The 20,757-nt window shown below is 42.9% G+C and overlaps 1 protein-coding gene across 4 annotated transcripts in view; it reads left to right on the top strand.

The window, feature by feature from the left end:
- PRKCQ (protein kinase C theta) overlaps nucleotides 1–20,757 on the top strand; it is a 158,103-nt gene that overhangs the window by 19,548 nt on the left and 117,798 nt on the right. The gene's annotated exons all lie outside the window — the stretch shown is intronic.

The following is a 20,757-nucleotide window of genomic DNA, read 5'->3' as shown; positions in this document are numbered from 1 at the left end:
CCCATATTCCGTAGAAACATGCACCCAAGGAGATATCTGCAAGAATGTTCATAATTGTATGATTAATAAAAGCAAAAAAAAAAAAGCATTGACAGAAGAACGGATAAAGAAATTGTAATATATTTATTTCAATGAAATTCTAAGGAGCAATGATTCTCCAAGTGTGGTCCAGAGACCCCTGGAGATCCTGTAGACTTTGAGGGTGTTCCCAGGTCAAAACTCATTTCACAGCATGACTAAGACCTTTTTCACATTTTCAGTCTCATACTCTGAGTTTTCCAGAGGCTGTGTGTTACCATAGCAACAGACTAAATGCAGAAACAGGTGTCAATAGACTAAATGCAGAAACAGGTGTAAGAGGCCAAATGTCTTCTATTAAGCCAGACATTAAAAAGACTTGCAAGGGGCTTCCCTGGTGGCGCAGTGGTTGAGAGTCCACCTGCCGAAGCAGGGGACACGGGTTTGTGCCCCGGTCCAGGAAGATCCCACATGCCGCGGAGCGGCTGGGCCCGTGAGCCATGGCCGCTGAGCCTGCGCGTTCGGAGCCTGTGCTCCGCAACGGGAGAGGCCACAACAGTGAGAGGCCCGCGTACCGCAAAGAAAAAAAAAAAAAAAGACTCGCAAAAATGTAAAACAGTGCCACTTTTCTCATTGCTTTTTTAAATTGAAAAATATTAGTTAATCGTAAAATATGTTGCTTATGCTAACATGTGATAGGTAATGGGTTTTTATTATCTAAAATTAATATATGTGTTTAAAAATCTTCTCATTGTTATTTTCTGATATGGCAAATATTGATTAATCCACTTAAACCTCTTCGGCATCCTCAGTGATTTTTAAGAAGGTAAAGGAGTCCTAAGACCAAAAATTTGAGAGCTACAGCTATAGAGCAATGAAAATGAATAAATTGAGATTACATGTATCACGAAGAATGTATCTCACAAACCTGATAAATGGAGCTGCAGAAGAATATTATAAACAACAATTTATATTGAGTTTTAAAGCCAGTAAAATATGCTATATTAGAATAGATATAGATATACAGATATTTGTTACATGTATAAAAAATGGTGGAAATAATAAATTCCGGAGTCTGGATAGTAGTTCTCTTGGTGGGTAGTGAAAGTATGAAAGGGAATTCAATCCAGAGAAGGGCATTGGAAACTTCAAATATATCAGTTAGATTTTCTATTTTAGGTTGGATTCTAGGTATAGGGTATTCATCAAGTTTTTTTTATATTTTGTATGCCTGAAATGTTTTATAATACAATTTAAAAACTAATAGCTATATACAACTCAACAACAAAAAAGAGTCCAACTTAAAAAATGGACAAAGGTCTTGAGTAGACATTTTTCCAAGGATGATACGCAAATGGCCAAGGAGTATATGAAAAGATGCTCAGCATCATTGCAAATTAATACCACAATGAGATATCACCTCACACCCATTAGGATGGCTGCTATCAAAAAAAACAAACTAACACGTTTTGGTGAGGATGTGGAGAAACTGGAACCCTTCTACACTGTTGGGAATGCAAAATGGTAGAGCCACTATGGAAAACAATATGGCAGGTCCTCACAAAAATTAATAGAGTTACTGTACGATCCAGTAGTCCCCCTTGTGGGTATTCATCCAAAAGAATTGAAAGCAGCATCTCAAAAAGGTATTTGCACACCCGTGTTCATAGCAGCGTTATTCACAATAGCCAATAGGTGGAAACAACCCAAATATCTACTGACGGATGAATGGATAAACGTAACGTCGCACGTACAAAAAATGGAGGATTATTCAGCCTTAAAAAGGAAGGCAATGCTCCAATAAAAAAGGAAGGATATTCTGACGTATGCTATAACGTGAGGCTGAATAATACTCTACTTTAATCTTTTTAGACTTGAGTTGTCTCCTCTGTAAAATGGGATCAGTAGCCCATTCTTCAAAGGTTGATGTGAGGATTTAACGAGAACATGAAAAATGATGGCCAGTGCCTCGCACAGTGCTTCGGCCCATGATATATGTTTGTTTCCTTCTCTTCCTTTGCTAATTTTTTTTTTAATTTAATCTTTTTTATCTTTGGCTGCTTTGGGTTTTCGTTGCTGCACGCGGGCTTTCTCTAGTTGCGGCGAGTGGGGACTACTCTTCATTGCGGTGCACAGCCTTCTAATTGCGGTGGCTTCTCTTGTGGCAAAGCACGGGCTCTAGGCATGTGGGCTTCAGTAGTTGCAGCACACGGGCTCAGTAACTGTGGCTCGCAGGCTCAGTAGTTGTGGGCTTAGTTGCTCCGTGGCACACGGGATCCTCCTGGACCAGGGATTGAACCCATGTCCCCTGCGTTGGCAGGTGGACTCTTAACCACTGTGCCACCAGGGAAGTCACCCCTTGCTAAATTATAAATTTCATTGAGAACCAGGTACAAGAAATATGCCTTTTTCATTTCCCTAGTTCCTTGTGTGACACATGAGTGAGAGCGCAGTAATGATTATCATGTTTGCTTGAATTAGAGAATCTCCTTACATAGTAAGTTAGAGATCTGCCCCCAGCATTGTAATAGTGATTGTCTCACCCTTTCCTGCTGCTCTCCCCACAGCCCCCGCCACCTATAAATCAATAACGTGAGGAAAATAATAGCAGACCTGTCACTCAGGAAAACAAAGCTGATGTAATACGTTTGTGGGATTGGATCTCTCTTACGTAGGAGAGAATGTTGAACAGTTGTCTGATAAATGCAGGTATTGAGGACAAGCTGAAAGCATCAAATCACAAGTCAGGACCCAGTTTCCAGTTATCTTAATTTGTATCCTCCTTTGCCTGAATCAATAAAAGTTAAATCAGTGTGGAGTTAATTATACTGTCACTCCTTGCTGTTACCAGCGTATTCTGTGGTCATTGCATGATTAGATGGGCAAATTGGTACTTAAGTTGACAGTCTGATTGGGTCATTAAAAAGGCAAATCTGAAGAAGAACCTTGAGTGGGGTTGATTTCCGTGGAAACATCCAGCCATCCACCAATTTTCTGGAATAGATGTCAAATAGATGCAGGAATTAAACTCAAAACTGCAACTATGACAAACAGTTTAACTCCTTTCAGATTATTTTCCCCCCACTCTTTTCTCCAAACCTCTCTCTCTCTGAAGCTCTCCCCAAAGGGTAACTTAATACATAAATTGTTTGTTCTGAGAATTTCTTTTTTCTTTAATATGAATTAATGACTCTACCCCCAATTCATAATAGAAGTATACTCAGGGAGAAAACTCAAAAGGTTTTTGAAATCCTTCATTTTCTTAAAAGAATCTTGCCTATCTAGACTGAGAAAGCCATGAGTATAAGTTTATTACATAGAAAATGTCTATTTATTTTATTGTCTCAAGAGAAATTAGATAAATGGTAAAAGTTTGTGAATATTTTATTAGGCACCTGAAATAATATAACTCTCCCAATTTTCTGAAAGTAAACGTGTCATCTGTGTTACAGAATAGGCTTCTGCATGTTCTAGAAACAAACACAACATAGTTCAGGGAGGCCAACCCCATGATTGATTGGAAAATAAACGAATGCATTCTTTTTTTTTTTTTTTTTGTGGTACGCGACCCTTTCACTGTTGTGGTCTCTCCCGTTGCGGAGCACAGGCTCCGGACGCGCAGGCTCAGTGGCCGTGGCTCACGGGCCCAACAGCTCCGCGGCACGTGGAATCTTCCCGGACCGGGGCAGGACCCCGTGTCCCCTGCATCGGCAGGCGGACTCTCAACCAGTGCGCCACCAGAGAACCCCACGAATGCATTCTTTATGCGACACTGAACCCAGAGAGCAAAATAATTTGTAGGACTTGCAGACTTGGGAGTCTGTCTAAAAATAAAAGGTGAAACACAGTATTATGCAAACAAATATATTCTTCGTTTTTTCCCCAGGATCTCATCCTTAACGGTTACAAAGGGCCTTCCTGAAGGACAGAGTAGGTTAGCAATTTGGCACAGGTGCTTTGGAGACAGATACGCGGTGCTGGGTGCTCTGGCCATGGGTGAGGCGGGTAGGGAGCACAGGAAGTGCCTCAGATCTTTAGATCTGTCCTGCACATGATGATAAAAATAGAAATTAATCTGATACTGACATTTGCTGCCTTGCGTTTCTTCCAAGATATACATTGTGACTCCTTTGTACTTCGAATCGAAAGGAAAATGTGAAGTATTGAAATGTCAGAATAAATAGTTTTAATTACATTTGATTAATTGGGGGGTATGTAAAATAATTTAAATAGTTAAAAATAGGGCTTCCCTGGTGGCGCAGTGGTTGAGAGTCCGCCTGCCAATGCAGGGAACACGGGGTCCTGCCCCGGTCCGGGAAGATCCCACATGCCGCGGAGCGGCTGGGCCCGTGAGCCATGGCCGCTGAGCCTGCGCGCCCGGTCCATGACGGGAGAGGCCACAACAGTGAGCGGCCTGCGTACCGCAAAAAAAAAAAAAAAAAAAAGTTAAAAATAGGTTGTCTGAGGGCATTCACCTTTAAAACTAGAAACTCTGGCCGCCTGGTATAGTGGGAAGGGCACTCAGATGCTGAATCCTGGCTCTTTTCCTTTTTAGCTGCAAATCCTTGTGTGAGTTGTTTAACCTTTATGCCCAGTTTCTTCATCTGTAAAGTAGGGATGACGATTTCTACCTTGCAGAGCTGCCGCGGGCATTCTTTTAGATGAGTGTAAAGCACTCAGTCTAGCACACAGTAGGTGCTCAATCAATAGTAACTAATCCTAATATGTCTAACTCATATTTTCATTGTAAAAATCTGTCACACACTTAAACACACCCATTTAAGACTTAAAATAGTCTCGACATAGAGCAAACATTCACCAAAATATGTTTCCCAAAGGTAAATTTCAATCTCTCACTTCCTTGTGGAATTTTACACACATCCCAAATTAGTCAGGGATGAGGGACAGACTGTATTAATGAGGTGTTTGGTTCACTGTAGGAAGATAAAGTAATAAATGGTATAATCAATTTTACTCAGTTAAGGGAAACTTGCTTTGAAGCTACATGCAAACCACCTGAAAACATGGTAACCCTCTTAGCATTATGGGGCTAGCGATGACTTTTCCCCTTCCCATAATGGGGAGGATTGGCACTCTGCCTTCCAGTCTTGACAGCTGCCTACACAACGCATAAGACAAACAAGGTCTGTCGTCTCAACCAGGAAGGATGCCCTTGAAGATAACTAATAAGGACCTACTGCATAGCACAGGGAACTCTACTCAATACTCTGTAATGACCTATATTGGACAAGAATCTAAGAAAGATTGTATATATGTATAACTGATTCACTTTGCTTTACACCTGAAACTAACACAACATTGTAAGTCAACTCTACTCCAAAAACAAAACAGAAAAAAAAAAAGAAAGAAAGAAAGAATAAAGGGCAGGAGGACCATGAGAGGAGAGAGTATGGTGCTTCCCAGATTTGGCCAGGCTGGTCTTCGTTCCAACACAGGCGTGGTTTTCTCTGGAGAACAGCCCCACCGGCCAGAGGGTGGCCTGGTCAGAAACCTTCTCCGTTAGGAGTGAGTTTATTTCATCATCAATGACAGTGTTTTAAGTGTCTGGAGGTGTGTGTTTGCTTTTCTTATGTGACCACAAAACAGCGGTTAGTTTCTCTCTAACAGATAAGAGTGACAGGAGTTGCTGTTGCCTTTAAGATGATGCATGCCATCTTATTCTGAGAGTAAACTTGGTGAGTTTAGTCACGACAGACCTAGTTCTTACTTCTTCCTCTCTCACCTTTTCCCAGCATCACCCTTCCCCATGTCGTTTTACTCCTCCGTTTGGGGATAGAAAGAAAGCAGAGCAGGGAAGCGCACGCCAGGCTGGCAGCAGTTTTAGATGCCTGGGCTCCACCCATGTGACTTTTTCCTCTTTTTAAAACTAAACACAGCAGGATGTGTGCACACCAATTACCGAGCACACAGAAACCCGGGCACTGCTCTATTGAAGGAAGAGCTTTCAAAGGACTGTGGCAGGAGCTGGCTGCCCCCTGCCCGGCATTTAAAGGGCTGTGCTCTCCCGGGGAGAAGAGCTGACTTCCTAACCTGGGACTTTTCTCAGAGCCCTGCAGAAGGAGCTCTACGTAGGGAAAGGACATGTTGGCAATGGGTTTTCCCACTAACTTTGGGACCTTCTGCACCCAAGCAAAAAAAAAAAAAAAAAAAAACTTAAAAAAGTTTTATTTTATTGTACTTGGCAAAAACAATGAAAAGAATGTGAACTTGACTTTGAATACCTCACACCTGTGGGTTATACATTTTTCCAGTGTATTCCTAGGAATACCTAAGGAAGCTATGATGTAGGTAGCGTAGCCTTTATTACCTCCATTCTTTTTAGATAAGCACTTTAAGCACAAAGCAGGCAGGTGACCTTGTAACATCAAATGCTTCAACGTTAAGCTGATCTTCTTTCTCTTTTTAAAAAATTTTTATTGAAGTATAGTTGATTTACAGTGTGTTAATTTCCTCTGTACAGCAAAGCGACTCAGTTATGCATATATATACACACATATATATACATATATACATTCTTTTTCATATTCTTTTCCATTATGGTTTGTCACTGGATATTGAATATAGTTCCCTGTGCTATATAGTAGGACCTTGCTGTTTATCCATCCTGTATACAATAGTTTGCCTCCCAAACTCCTATTCCTTCCCTCCCCTACCTGTCCTCCCCCTTGGGAACACAGTCTGTTCTCTATAGCTGGGAGTCCGTTTTTGTTTTGTAGATATGTTGATTTGTATTGTAGTTTAGATTCCACATATAAGTGATATCATATGGTATTTGTCTTTCTCTTTTTGACTTACTGCACTTAGTATGATAATCTCTAGGTCTGTGTGGCTGCAAATGGCATTGTTTCATTCTTTTTGATGGCTGAGTAATATTCCATGTATGCATCTATGTACCACATCTTCTTTATCCATTCATCTGTTGATGGACGTTTAGGTTGCTTCCACATGTTGGCTATTGTAAACAGTGCTGCTGTGAACATAGTGGTGCATGTATCTTTTCAAAGTCTAGTTGCGTCTGGGTATATGCCCAGGAGTGGGATTGCTGGCTCATATGGCAGCTTTCTCACATGTGCCCTCATGTGCTACAATCGAACGTCTAAAAATGGGGAGGACAGTACACCAGACAATCCTGTTGTTGAATTACACTCAAATGCTGCTTTTGTCTTAGAGTGAGAGCTGTTAACCCTGAAGTTAGAGGTGCCAGCTTATCGATACCCATGGTTTCTATCAGGGCTGTTGTATTCATGTTTTATTGCTTCCACTAAAATGCAAATATTTCGTGGATGAAGTACCTATCGTCCATGCTCCATGAGTATTTGTTGTATGAATGTTATTATTGAATAGATAATTTATGTTATTCCCATAATATCAGAATGCAAGGGTATTTCTCCAGATGGCAGGTTTCTGCCTGTAAACGCATTCGCCTCAGCAAAGTGGTGAGCACAGCACGCAAGCCGGGAAGCCATCGTGCACTGTAGCGTGCTGGGGACTCAGACCAGAGAGCTGAATCTCTGCTCCCTCATTTTATAGACAAAGAAGCTGAGACCCACAGAGTGGAGGAGATTTCCCCAAGTTTACCCCATCGAGCTTTGCCCTGGCCTTTTCATTCTTAGTGAGAACCCAAGAGCTGGCCACAGTTAGAGCTGTGGTCCCCTTGCATGGCCCCAGCTCCTGTCTCTGATGGGGAGTCAGGAACACGTTGAAAAGATGTAGTTTCTTCCCTGGAACTTAAACTTCCTTGTACAGAAATGCCCTTGAGTGCAGCATTTCATATAGAAATCAGATACTCTTTAAAGAGCAAGGCGAGAAGCATTTGAAATTTGAATATAAATACTTTTGGGGGAAAGAATGAAGAGAAGCTGTTACTTCACATGGAAGAGACAAGGCTTGAAGGTGATTTTAATATGTCGATCAATATAAGAGGGATCATTGAAAAAAGAGTCCTAACGAGCAATTTCTCATCTTCACTTAAAAGAGAGAAATAGGCTTGTAATAGAGCAGGACATTTTCTGTTTAGTTGTTAAAAAAAAAAATTGGTAATCAGAAGGACAGCATAACCTTACTAGGCTTTGCGCCAGAATCGCCTAATTCCATTTTTATCGAGTTACCAGACGGGTGAAAAGCTAGAAAAGTGAGAGAACATTTTTATGTCAGTAAGACATTCAATAGGATGTCTCATAACACTCCTGTTAAAAAATATGAAAAACACCTAGGGAACAACAATTCATTTCGTATTCGAGGAAGAGGTGTCTTTAGTGGCGGCCCATAGAAGTCGTCTATCCTAGGCATCAGTATTTATAGAAATAAATGACCTTAGTGACGGCTTAGAAGTCAGGCCAAATGGACAAAGGATCAATATATGTAATTTTAGAAAACGCAACTTCCTCTGAGTTCTAACGTATGTTACTTTCATTCACCGATGAGCCCTGAAGTTATAGCCAGGCAAAATAATTTGGATCAACAGAAAGGAGACTGGGGCTCTCATGATTAAATTCACTAATATTTCTTCCCCAGTCCTAGAGAACCATAACTTGATACTTAGCCACGTCACTTTCAATTACTAAAAATAATCTGAAAGTACTTCCTTTTCAAGTCATTTGGAAATAGAGTTAAAAGTTGGCAGCCTAGAACCTCAACTAGGAGGTTTAGTCTGACTCCAACTCAGCCTCTCCAGAGTTGTGGGGAGAGAACTGTAATGCCGGACCTGTGTCACCTTGGTGACATCACCATGGCGTTACTGCTAAGCAAGGAAATTCCTAGCTGCTTTAGTGCTGCCTAGATTTCCTGAAAGCAAAAGGAACCAGTGAGGGGAGCCTTGGTTCTGTAGAGCCATTCCATGTTGCCTTCAAACCCAGTCCTGCCAACTGTAGACTGGAAACCCAGAACTTTGTTTAACGTTTCCCAGTGGAGCAGCTTTTATGAGATGTTTCTTCTCTCTCTGCTGAGAGGTCGTTCCTGTTAGAATGCTTTCTACCTCCGATCAGAACCAGCCTGGCTTCCTTAATTTACCGAAAGCCCAGCAAGGAAATACCTGGAATCAGTGGAGACAGGTCGGGCTAGATGTGCATATCCATCTTCTGCTGCCCCAGAGTCAACCATCCCCAGGCCCCAGTCATGGCAGCCCCAGAGCATAGTGCAGTGGACCTACACCCTAGAGAAGCAACTCTTGCTTCAGCGTCTAAGCAGGTGAGCAAGATGAAGGGCGTTTCAGGCAGGAACTGAAGGTAGATCCTGGTGGGAGCCATGGTTCCATTCTCTTTGCTCCTGGAGATGATGTGTGAGAGATGGTACAGGGAAGAAACCACCCCCACTCCTTCCTCTTCATCTTTCCTCTTTGCCTGGAGACCATCACTTGGCTTTTATTCCTGTTCCATCACCAGGGAGGAAGCCCTGAACTGCAGCAGTCCCAGAGGAGGAAATGTGGGGAAGGGTGGCACTGTGGATGAGGAACCAGAAAAAGGCAGTGTTCCTCCAGCCCTTCCCTGACCCAAGTTTGCAAAGACAAGAAGTGTAGCTTCATTGTTGGGAGCAACTGGGGTACAAGTGTCTTTTGAGAGCCCTAGAGAAGCATGGGATGAATAGTACCTTTTCATCATCTCGTCTCTGCAGTAAAGAATAGCTGCAAGGAACTCAGTGGGAACCCAAAGTGTTCTTGACAAAGATGTCAGTATAATTCACCCAGTCAGACATAATTAAAAATAATTACTTACAGGACAGAACTTGCCGTACAGGAGATCAAAGTGCTCTGCGTGCTTTCAGAATAGACTCCAGACCCCAGAAAGGAAGAGAATGTTACAGCAGATAACCCACAGTTTGGTATCTGTGGCACTGGAGTCCGGTCCCCGCTCCACCACCATTAGCTGTGCAACCTTGGATTCATGTCCTCACCTCTCTGAGCCTGTTTCCCTACCTGTAAAATATGGATGAGAGTATCACCTTGGATATGTCACAAGACCATGGCATGAAAATGGAGGAAACATATGTAAAAAGGACTTCTAATTAATGTCAGAGTTTGCTATTCCTTCTTCTCATTGATTTCCCTAAGAGGTAAACTGAGGCAAAGACTAACAGAATAGCTTATTGCTCTCCATTCTTTTTAGAACAAGATGAAATGTTACTTTTAGACACAAACAAAAGTAAGAAAGGGAATCTCCCACTTCCGTCCAGCCAATCACAAATGTCCACAGTGAAGATCCAGGGAGAGCACGTGGTCCTCTTCTCCCATATCCCCTGGTCCGCGCCCAGGAGCTTCAGCCCCTGCCTCTCTCTGTCTCTTAAGCATCACAAGCTTGTTCCAGCAGCAGCCTGACCAGGGCTCACTCCCCTCGGAGTGGTTGGGAGATGTTGAGAATTACGAGCGGGCATATTTTTCCAAGATATTGTAGGTTTTGTTTCAAGGAGGGCAAGCTGGTGCCTGAGTTCAGCCTTTTCCTTCTTGCAGCCCAAGAGCATGACAGAGGGACTTAGGGCCACTGCACGTTTCCTGCCTCTTTCTCTCCCAGAGCTTCTACCTGGACAAATTTGAATTTCAGATTTTTAAACCTCAGGAAAATACCTGTGTTCAGAAGATGGTTCGGGTTTGTTTTGTGCTGTCAGATGCGGGATGAGAGCAGGACATTGACACCAGATGCCCCATTGTCACATCCTCTTTTTTCTTTCTTCCTGTGAACAGGACAGGGAGAATTGGCTGCTCAGTCTGGGGGGCAGGGGCAGGGGCCGGAAGAAGGGGGACGGGAGGAGGAAGACTTTCTAGAGTAGAATAAAAAATTCTGCTTTGTTATTAGGACAGTCCTTCTATCATTCAGAAAACTTCATCAGTTATATTCTTATTTGTTTCTTACTAGTCTTGTGAAGTGTGGTACCCGTTAGTCTATGTGTTCGGCTGCGGTCACTGGCCTCCAGTCCTCTTCTGCCTGCACATCCAGGCTCAGGTGGTCCAGGGCATCGGCAAGGTGATTCAGTGCCACCACCACCTCCAAGTTCTAGCCGGTAGCAGGAGGCAGGTGGGCCCAACCTGGAGGTTACTCATCAGCTGGGCTCACCGGCCATTGGCCACACCCTCCTGCAGGAAATAGTGCCAGTGGTGAGGTGTCTGCCATGGGCTGCCGCGACCTTCAGATGCCCTCTGTTGGAGACCACCAGCTGCACGCTTCCTCTTCTCCCCCTCATCCTCCTTGCTCTCCTGGTTCACCTTCCCTGGCATCACTCTCCAGCCACACCTGTCTCTCCACTGCCCCACCCACCCCAGTCTCTGTTGCCCTCTGTCACCTTTTCCTGCTTCACCTCTGCACTCCATGCTCAGCATCACCGGTGGGCGTATCTCCCCCACTCCTGCCTCCCTCCCCAGAGCCCTTTCCCCCAGGCCCTTACTTCCCACTACCCTTGGCCGTGGAAGCTCCTCGCATGACCTGGAGGTGGGGGAGGACCTGATCTGATCCCACGACTCCATAGGAAGAGGAATCTCTGACTCTACTCTCCCAGGGTGTGTCCCAAATGGGACTTTGGGAAGCAGTTCCTAGTAAATCTATTATAAATCCATTGTAGGTGGTTTCATAGTACCATTCAGTTCTTCCCCAAATGTGCATATGTCGATTCAACATCATGGGTAACATTTCTATGGGAAAAAAAAAATGCTCTGATCTAAACTACCTATTAGTGAAGTTGTGGACCGCTGCTGTTTCCTAAATCGGAATCTCCTATGACAAGGATTGGAGGATTCTTGAAATCAAGAACTGTGGCTTCGATGTCTAAGAACCGCGCCCCCCCCCAGTACTTTCCACATACTAATCTCCCAGGAATTGATATTAAGAGTGACTTGTTAAATTACCAAATGTTATCAGAGCAAGGCATCTGAATGCGTGCTAGGTGGTACCCTGGGGCCTGGTGCCCAGTGACTTTGCAGTAGAAAGGGACTAGATTTGGAATCAGGAGCCTTAGGCTGTGTCACTTACAAGTTCTATAGCCTTGAGAAAAGTCCCCACTGCTGCAGGCATCCATTTCTCCTTTCACTATAATGGGAACTGTCCATCCTACTGCACAAAACTGTTAGGTGTGAAAAATGAATTGATATAGGAAAAGCATTTTCTCCTTTTTGTTACCCAGGATCATTTTTTTAAAAAATTAGTATTGTAAACCTCTGAAAAAATAACCATTTAAAATCACCTAAGGGCTTCCCTGGTAGTGCAGTGGTTAAGAATCCGCCTGCCAATGCAGGGGACATGTGTTCGAGCCCTGGTCCGGGAAGATCCCACATGCTGTGGAGTAAATAAGCCTGTGCACAACAACCACGGAGCCTGTGCTCTAGAGCCCGTGAGCCACAACTACTGAAGCCCATGTGCCACAACTACTGAAGCCCGCGTGCCTAGAGCCCATGCTCCGCAACAAGAGAAGCCACCGCAATGAGAAGCCCGCGCACTGCAAGAAGAGTAGCCCCCGCTCACCGCAACTAGAGGAAGCCCATGTGCAGCAACGAAGACCCAACGCAGCCAAAAATAAATAAAAAATAGAAATAAATAATAAAAAAATTTTAATAAAATAGAATCGCCTAAAATCCAATCACCCAGAGATAGCACTTTTGATCCAAAGTTTTTCCCATTAAAATTTATGCATGTAAATTTATCTTTTTAAATGAGCGCCTATTATATACACTATGGTTAGTATCTCTTTTTAACTGTATCCTGTAAATTGAGTGAATAATAATCTGCTGGTTGTAAAATATTCCACTGTAGTTATATGTCATAATATATTTAAATAATACCTTATTTGGGGACATTGAGGCTGTTTCCAGTTTTGCTATTATTAACCAGTGCTGCAGTGGGCATTCTTGTTTATATACCTTCATATACTTGCCTTATTATTTTAAAGTCATTTAATACATATTTTCTTCCATAAAGACTGTATAGGTCCCTTATCCAAACGATTACAGCCAAATCTATTTTATAATTCATATTTTATAAAGGTAATAAAGTTATACACTGTATAGTACAAAATATTCCTAGTAAGCTATGCACTGGGGGGTAAGGTATTAACAGTTATGTTCAGTGGGATTAAATAGACCATAAATAGCCCACATCAGATTTTGCTACAAAATTAGTTTGCACTACAGAACCATTTTTTCCCTATTTTCAGAGCTTTTGGATTTTGGAATTGCAGAAAAGGGATTATGGAACTGGCTAATTTACATTTCTTTAGGTTCTAGTGAAATTGAACTTTTTTCATGGTTTTATTTTGCCTTTATAATATTCATTTTGTAAAAGGTGTGCTCTTAGCCTTTGCCTGGTTTTTAATTGGGCAAATAATATTTAACTATTCGGCTTGACCTTCTTATTGATATTTAAGAGCTTTTCACATATTTGTCAAACATTTTGCCACATACTTTAAATTATGTCTCCTAGTTTGTCATTTGTCTTATACTTTGATAATGTTTAACACGTATGGTTTTTTTTTAACATCTTTATTGGGGTATAATTGCTTTACAATGGTGTGTTAGTTTCTGCTTTATAACAAAGTGAATCAGTTATACATATACATATGTTCCCATATCTCTTCCCTCTTGCATCTCCCTCCCTCCCACCCTCCCTATCCCACCCCTCCAGGCGGTCACAAAGCACCGAGCTGATATCCCTGTGCTATGCGGCTGCTTCCCACTAGCTATCTACATTACGTTTGGTAGTGTATATATGTCCATGCCTCTCTCTCGCTTTGTCACAGCTCACCCTTCCCCCTCCCCATATCCTCAAGTCCGTTCTCCAGTAGGTCTGTGTCTTTATTCCTGTCTTACCCCTAGGTTCTTCATGACATTTTTTTTCTTAAATTCCATATATATGTGTTAGCATACGGTATTTGCCTTTCTCTTTCTGACTTACTTCACTCTGTATGACAGACTCTAGGTCTATCCACCTCATTACAAATAGCTCAATTTCGTTTCTTTTTATGGCTGAGTAATATTCCATTGTATATATGTGCCACATCTTCTTTATCCATTCATCCGATGATGGGCACTTAGGTTGTTTCCATCTCTGGGCTATTGTAAATAGAGCTGCAATAAACATTTTGGTACATGACTCTTTTTGAATTTTGGTTTTCTCAGGATATATGCCCATTAGTGGGATTGCTGGGTCATATGGTAGTTCTGTTTGTAGTTTTTTAAGGAACCTCCATACTGTTCTCCATAGTGGCTGTACCAATTCACATTCCCACCAGCAGTGCAGGAGTGTTCCCTTTTCTCCACACCCTCTCCAGCATTTATTGTTTCTAGATTTTTTGATGATGGCCATTCTGACTGGTGTGAGATGATATCTCATTGTAGTTTTGATTTGCATTTCTCTAATGATTAGTGATGTTGAGCATTCTTTCATGTGTTTGTTGGCAGTCTGTATATCTTCTTTGGAGAAATGTCTATTTAGGTGTTCTGCCCATTTTTGGATTGGGTTGTTTGTTTTTTTGTTATTGAGCTGCATGAGCTGCTTGTAAATTTTGGAGATTAATCCTTTGTCAGTTGCTTCATTTGCAAATATTTTCTCCCATTCTGAGGGCTGTCTTTTGGTCTTGTTTATGGTTTCCTTTGCTGCGCAAAAGGTTTTAAGTTTCATTAGGTCCCATTTGTTTATTTTTGTTTTTATTTCCATTTCTCTAGGAGGTGGGTCAAAAAGGATCTTACTGTGATTTATGTCATAGAGTGTTCTGCCTATGTTTTCCTCTAAGAGTTTGATAGTTTCTGGCCTTACATTTAGGTCTTTAATCCATTTTGAGCTTATTTTTGTGTATGGTGTTAGGGAGTGATCTAATCTCATACTTTTACATGTAGCTGTCCAGTTTTCCCAGCACCACTTATTGAAGAGGCTGTCCTTTCTCCACTGTACATTCCTGCCTCCTTTATCAAAGATAATGTAACCATATGTGCGTGGGTTTATCTCTGGGCTGTCTATCCTGTTCCATTGATCTATATTTCTGTTTTTGTGCCAGTACCATACTGTCTTGATTACTGTAGCATTGTAGTATAGTCTGAAGTCAGGGAGCCTGATTCCTCCAGCTCCGTTTTTTGTTCTCAAGATTGCTTTGGCTATTCGGGGTCTTGTGATTCCATACAAATTGTGAAATTTTTTGTTCTAGTTCTATGAAAAATGCCAGTGGTAGTTTGATAGGGATTGCATTGAATCTGTAGATTGCTTTGGGTAGTAGAGTCATTTTCACAATGTTGATTCTTCCAATCCAAGAACATGGTATATCTCTCCATCTATTTGTATCATCTTTAATTTCTTTCATCAGTGTTGTATAATTTTCTGCATACAGGTCTTTTGTCTCCTTAGGTAGGTTTATTCCTAGGTATTTTATTCTTTTTGTTGCAGTGGTAAATGGGAGTGTTTTCTTGATTTCACTTTCAGATTTTTCATCATTAGTGTATAGGAATGCAAGAGATTTCTGTGCATTAATTTTGTATCCTGCAACTTTACCAGATTCATTGATTAGCTCTAGTAGTTTTCTGGTAGCATCTTTAGGATTCTCTATGTATAGTATCATATCATCTGCAAACAGTGACAGCTTTACTTCTTCTTTTCCGATTTGGATTCCTTTTATTTCTTTTCCTTCTCTGACTGCTGTGGCTAAAACTTCCAAAACTATGTTGAATAAGAGTGGTGAGAGTGGGCAACCTTGTCTTGTTCCTGATCTTAGTGGAAATGCTTTCAGTTTTTCACCGTTGAGGATGATGTTGGCTGTAACACGTATAAGTTTTTAGTAAAATAGGATAGAAATTTGTTCCTTTATGGAGCTTGTCTATGGTACATTTGAGAAATCTTTCCTAATTCCAAAAGGATATAATCATTAATCTACATATCTAGTATCTTTAGTAGTTTAGAGGTTTTTATTTCTATGTTAATATCATCAATCTCTCTGAATTGTATTTTGATGTCAGCTTTAATGTAAGTTTTAGCCGATGGGCACAGTCCATTTATTAAACAATCTTTCCTTTTCCCAGTGTCATCGTTGTACATAAGCTTTCATAAGTATTTGGACCTGTTTCAAAACATTTGGTTTTGTTCTGGTGATCTCTCCAACTCTGGTGCTGCCAGCACCACACTATTTCCATTATTACATCTTTATTTTCATATCTGTTAGGGCTGGGGCGGGGGAAGGATGAAAGGTGGAGCACAGGATTTTTAGAGCAGTGAAACTATATTTAGTCTGATACAAGAGTGGTGGATACATGTCATTATGTATTTGTCCAAACTCATAGAATGACAGTACCAAGAGTGAACCCTTGTGTAAACTGTAGACTCTGGGTGATGGTGACATGTCAGTGTAGGAAACAAACGTACCATCTCGTTGGGGCTGTTGATGATGGGGGATGTTGTGCACGGGTGGGACAGCAAATATATGGGAGATCTCTGTCCCGTCTGCTGAATTTTGTTGTGACTCTAAGACTGCTGTTTAAAAAAATGAAGTCTATTAAAAAAACAAAAACTTGACATTACTCCTGAAATCGCAGAGCTTACCTCCAAGGGGAGAGTATAAAAAGCTAAATAGAAAACTAGAAGAAATTGCATTTCTCAAACATTGTGTTACAAGTAGGCACCAGAGAACAGTGCTTCTCAAACTGTGATGAAGGGGGCTTCCCTGGTGGCGCAGTGGTTAAGAATCCACCTGCCAGTGCAGGGGGACATGGTTTCGAGTCCTGGTCCGGGAAGATCCCACATGCTGTGGAGCAACTAAGCCCGTGCGCCACAACTACTGAGCCTGTGCTCTGGAGCCTGCGACCCAGAACTAACGAAGCCTGCACGCCTAGAGCCCGTGCTCTGCAACAAGAGAAGCCACTGCAAAGAGAAGCCCACGCACCGCAACGAAGAGTAGCCCCTGCTCGCCACAACTAGAGAAAGCCCCTGCGCAACAACGATGACCCTACGCAGCCAAAAATAAATAAATAATTAAATTTACATTAAAAAAAAACTGTGATGAAGGACCAATTAAAAAAAAAACAATTTCCAATATCTTTTAAGACTAGCAACCTCTTTCTTAACCTCATCTTTGAAAAGCTGTGTGTAAACTGTCAATGCTCTATGCCTATTAGTTATTTGCCACTAATCTGTAGTGGATTCTTTGTCGAAATGAAGATATTTATTCAGTCCACCTACCTTCTACTCTGCAGAACAGTGAAAGCGTATTTGTGAAATACTGTGCTCTCCTCTTAAGAGGGCTTGAACCCTCGTCCCCTGCCTTGGCAGGCGGATTCTTAACCACTGCGACACCAGGGAAGCTCAAAGCTTGGCATTTTCAAGAGGTCTGCCACATAATCAAGTACTTCTTTTTCTTTTTACCATTCTTTTTCTTCAGAGACACAAAGTTTTTAATGTCTTCATATTTTATGTGTGTGTGATGAACACAGAAAAGCCCCCCTTGGAATATGAATAATCAGCAGTTAGGCTAGTTGCACTCACTAACTGAATGCTTGCTACTGCATGTGAGGATGCTGCAGTGTCCAAAATTAGCAAAATTAGGACCCGTCACAAATATTAAGTGCGATTGGGCCGAGGGTCTGGCATTGGGGGGTGTAGGCAGTACTCATATTTTGTGTAGGAGAAAATCTAGTCATCTGTTCAAATCATATTCCTCACTGAGTGATATCTACAATAAAATAAGAGCGCAGTGGAAAGATGAATAAATAAGGACCTAGGAGACCTGAGTCCTAGTAACATTTCTTCCACCAATTAGGTAGATTTGATCACTTGCTTTAATTTCTCTGACCCTCAGTTTCCTCAGCTGTTACAAGAGACAGCAGACAGTTGGATCACTAAAGGCACTTTCAGCTCTCAGAAAGAAAAATGAACAGATCAACTAACTGATTTGTTCACAGATTGATTCATTCATAACCGATGTATCCGTGTACGTATTCAAAAGACACTTGGCAGTGAACATATTACATGTCAGTTACTGTGCTAATCGTGGCGGCCGAATGAGAAGGCAGTATGGAAAAGAGAGATGCGTTCCCCCAAGTCTCCGAATTCCCTTCTTGTTGTGGCGCTAGAATTCACTAAGCATGGGGAAATGATGAGAGACAGGGAGGAATGAATGGGGGGAATTGTCTTGGCATCACCACATTTCATGTATTTGTGTAGAACAGAGCTTCTCAGCCTCAGCACCATTGATGTGTTCATTGTGGGCAGCTGTCCTGTGCATTGTAGGTTGTCTGCAGTATCTCTGGCCTCAATCTACCCGATGCCGGTCCCACCCTCTCCACCCGTTTGTGACAACCATCCGTGTCTCCAGGCATTGCCAAATGTCCCCTAGAGGCAAGGTTGCCCTGGTTGAGAACCAGTGATTTAGAATCACCTCAGTGCCAGGTACTGTGCTGGATGCCAGGAAAATAAAGAAGAGAAATACACAGCCTTGTCTTGAGGCCTTGATTCCAGGGCAGTGCTTCTAGAACTTAGATGTGCAGCGAGTCAGTGGAGGGCCTGTTGGAACCCAGACTGCAGACGCCCGCTTCCATAATTTCTAATTCAGCGGGTCCGGGTGGGGCTGGCGGGTTTGCATGTCTAAAGCGGTGCTGGTGCGATGCTGGTGGTCCCTCAGGATGACACTTTGAGAACCGTTGGGCTCGGGGGTTCCCATCTCGCAGGTGACAGGTGTCCACTGCAGCTGTGGCCGAGAATATACATGTTCTCGCCTCACCCGTTCAACCAGTGTTTGCTGAGATTCAGAGTAATCTTTAAATTGAGAAATTAGACCCCAGATGGGCTCCTAAACCCACAATAAACCTGAAAGGTCACAGGAAATAAAACCAGGGGAGGACCTCCTAAGCTGGAACAGTGACGAAAAGGTGCTTAGTTTCATCCTTTTGATTTCATTCTGTATTAACAGATGAATGGGTTGTTCATGGGCTTGTCCAGGTACCTGAATAGTATCTAATTTCAGTTTCCGTGGATTCTAAGCTCTGATCACAAACAGGCTTTTACACACCACTCATTTCTAAGGTGGGGACATCCGTGGGCAACGAGAGACATGGCTGGTTCACCTAGACCTGCATGCACACATCCATCCTGGAGCGTCTGAGCCCCGCTTGGCCTTCTCCTCCTGGTCTCCGCCCCTGGTCTCCCTTTCCCTTTATCTCCAGCAGTAACTTCGACAGCAGTGCATGTCGTGCTGCACACGCAGGGCTGTGTGTGTGTTATTATTCTTCACAAAACTGTTAGTTCATCTTTGGACTGAACATTGCTATTTCCTCTTGCTATGACGATACTACCAAATACTGTATTTTCTTTGAAAAGTGTCACACACCCTCGGGAGGAAGTAGGGTGTGGTGTTTGAACACCACTGGGGGGACAGGGGTGTTTTGCTCCCGCCGTACCCACAAGTGACAGCCCGCTTTGCAGTTCTTGTTTTCTCTGTCTCTTAATGTTGAGTCCACACACTGCCTGGCCACGTCATTTTACTCGCAGGATGAACAGCGAGAAAGTGGAGTCCAGGCTGTCAGAACCTCCTCTCTGTCCCCCTCTAGGCAGGGGTCTACTTCATTCTGAGGTCCCAAGGCTGATTTAGAACAGGGACCCTGTCACATTTTTGCATCCAGCACCAGGCTTTATACCTAGGAGGCAGGTTTAGCAGATACTTAGTGAGCGATGGCAAAAAACAAATGTACATGTCACTTCATTTCCTTAGCCAATAGTTTAGGTGAGTTCTAGGCCACGTCAGATAATCCACTGAGTCAGTCGTCGTCATCGTCATCATCGTCATCATCGTCATCATCACCATCATCACCATCACCATCATCATCACCATCATCATCACCATCATCATCACCATCATCATCATCACCACCACCACCACCACCACCATCATCATCATCACCATCATCATCATCACCATCATCACCACCACCACCACCACCACCACCACCACCACCATCATCATCATCATCATCATCATCATCATCATCATCATCATCATCATCATCATCATCGGTAGTTAATTTCATCAGGGAGAATTTCCGCGGTTACTTTGGAAAAGTCCTAAAAGTCCTATAATGTTATAGCTACCTTTTCCACCAAACACTGTTGTAAGCGTTTCATTTAATGGTTAATTCATTTAATCCTCCCGACAACTCTGTGAAGTGGGTCTGTTATTTTCCCCATGTTGCAGAAATAGAAACATAGTCGCACAGAGATTAGGTCACTGGTCTATGACTATGCAGTTGGGGAAAGCTGGCGTTTGTACCGTGGCCCTCTCGTTGACACACCTGTGAGCTCCTGCCTGTGTCCTCTCCTTCCTGATGGTATACTGCCATGCCAGGCCAGGGAAAAGGGACCATGTGGCCAGGGACTTCAACTTGACCGTCTCAGTCAAGATGTCCTTTGGGGGCTTCCCTGGTGGCGCAGTGGTTGAGAATCCGCCTGCCGATGCAGGGGACACGGGTTCGTGCCCCGGTCCGGGAGGATCCCACATGCCGCAGAGCGGCTGGGCCCGTGAGCCATGGCTGCTGAGCCTGCGCGTCCGGAGCCTGTGCTCCGCAATGGGAGAGGCCACAGCAGTGAGAGGCCCGCGTACCGCAAAAAAAAAAAAAAGATGTCCTTTGACTGGGGCACACTGGGCCCTGCCTCTGATTGGACGTCCCACATCCGTTCAGGTGGGGTGTTTTTCCTACCTGAGCACCTGACAGGCAGAACTCTTCCTCTGATGGGTTAGGAAGATTCCAGAGTATCCTGTGTCTCATTAGAGCTACTGAGT

This window comes from Lagenorhynchus albirostris, chromosome 1 (genome assembly GCF_949774975.1).
Source record: "Lagenorhynchus albirostris chromosome 1, mLagAlb1.1, whole genome shotgun sequence".
In the NCBI taxonomy this organism is placed as follows: Eukaryota; Metazoa; Chordata; class Mammalia; order Artiodactyla; family Delphinidae; genus Lagenorhynchus; species Lagenorhynchus albirostris.
Note: the sequence above shows the minus strand (reverse complement) of the source record. Positions and strands in the feature narration are given on the sequence as shown.